Source organism: Gossypium hirsutum, chromosome D11 (genome assembly GCF_007990345.1).
Source record: "Gossypium hirsutum isolate 1008001.06 chromosome D11, Gossypium_hirsutum_v2.1, whole genome shotgun sequence".
Taxonomy (NCBI): domain Eukaryota; kingdom Viridiplantae; phylum Streptophyta; class Magnoliopsida; order Malvales; family Malvaceae; genus Gossypium; species Gossypium hirsutum.
This window is the reverse complement of record NC_053447.1, coordinates 41,759,583-41,761,398: the sequence shown is the minus strand read 5'-3', so window position 1 is coordinate 41,761,398 and position 1,816 is coordinate 41,759,583. Positions and strand designations below refer to the sequence as shown.

The following is a 1,816-nucleotide window of genomic DNA, read 5'->3' as shown; positions in this document are numbered from 1 at the left end:
ATTGTTAAGATGTTAATCCTCCTATTCGTAGGATGATACCTGGTATTAATGATATTTGAATGGTCAAGATGTTAATCCTCATGTTCGTGAAGTGATAAATGACCGAGACTGACCAATCTAAGAGCATATTATGCCAATTTAGGATGATATTAATCCTAGGATAGTCAGACCACAAATACAAGCTCAGTAGTTTGAACTGAAATCAGTAATATTCCAGATGTTGCAAATAGTAGGACAGTTTAGTGGGTTGCCCACTGAAGATCTAAGACTGCATTTAAGGCTTTTTCTAGAGGTTTGTGACTCGTTTAGACAACAGGGTGTTCCTGAAGACGCTCTTCGACTTCAGTTTTTTTCATATTTTTTAAGAGATCGTGCGAGAGCATGGCTGAATGCTCTACCGTCAGGAACAATGGCAACATGGAATGATCTTTTCTAAAGGTTTTTCCTATGATATAATCCTCAAAATATGAATGTCAAGCTTAGAAATGACATTACATCTTTTCATCAATTTAAGGATAAAACACTATATAAAGCTTGGGAATGATTTAAAGATTTAATTCGAAAATGTTCGATGCATGGATTTCAACACTAGACTCAAATGGAGATATTCTATAATGGGTTGAATGCACATACAAGGATGGTAGTTGATGCTTCCGCTAATGGAACCTTGTTGGGTAAATCTTATAATGAAGCATATGAAATTTTCAAAAATATGGTCAATAATGATTATCAATATCCGACTACAAGAGCTGGGACGGGCAAAACAGCTACTGGTACTATGGAGCTTGATGCAATCACTTTGTTGAGAGCCCATGTATCTTCTTTTCCTAATATGATTAAAATAATAAAAAACCCACTACAGTTTAGAAGATGAAAGTAGCCGAGCTATCGTGTGTTTATTGTGGTGAAGATCATGTGTTCAATGAATGCCTATCAAATCTAGCAGCTGTGTACTACATGGGTAATTTTAACCGGAATAATAACCCCTATTCCAACACCAACAATTCAGGGTGGAAGCAGCATTCGACCTTTTGTTGGAATAATCAAGGTGTTGGAAATTTTAACAATGCTGTAAGACAGAATGCCAACAGTGCACCACCTAGTTATAATTATCCTATGTAACACCCCAAACTAGGCCTAGATGTTATGGTTGAATCTGACATGTCACATAAAAGTGTTTTACGAAACCAAAGTCTAATGGGGAAATTCGTTCAATAAAAATCTGATTATTTCTTACTTCTTAGCACCATTTGGTAAGTTTTTAAAAAAACCACATGGTAAAACAGTTTATTATTGTAGGTTTAAAATTCACGGAAGCTACTCCATATACACATATCTTGAGGTTGAAAAAAATACGTGTTTTCCTTGAAAAACTTTTTTTGTTGTGAAAACTTATTTGTATCCGTTAAGAAATTCAAAATAAGCAATTATAACCCAATTAAAGAAAATTAAAATACCAGAGGCCTTATTACATAAAAATAACTCCAAAGTAAAAATTTAAATCACTGGTCCAGAATAAAATATTGGTGAACGTGTGGCCACCTCCGAGTCCTTTGCAGCTCCAAATCATCTAAGGTTGGGGATTACCTGCACGGTCAAAAGAAAAGGGTGAGTTACGAGAACTCAGTGTGTAATCCCCTATCAAGCAGTAACAGTCTAGGCCCGAGCCCTATTCAGTATCAGTTCAGTGTGGGCCTTAGCCTAATATAAAAGTAGTGTGGGCCTAAGCCCAATACAGTATCAGTATGGTGGAAGTATGCAAACCCATCCCAAATCCAGCCAGCACACGACCCGTACCAACCTAACACACCATGTG

The 1,816-nt window shown here is 36.5% G+C and overlaps 1 non-coding gene across 1 annotated transcript; it reads right to left on the bottom strand.

Annotated features, from left to right (window-relative positions):
- Positions 1-475: 475 nt before the first annotated feature.
- LOC121223943 (small nucleolar RNA R71) lies at positions 476-582 on the bottom strand. The gene has a single exon (XR_005921410.1). It is a non-coding gene; the product is annotated as a small nucleolar RNA R71 (small nucleolar RNA).
- Between the last annotated feature and the right edge of the window lie 1,234 nt (positions 583-1,816).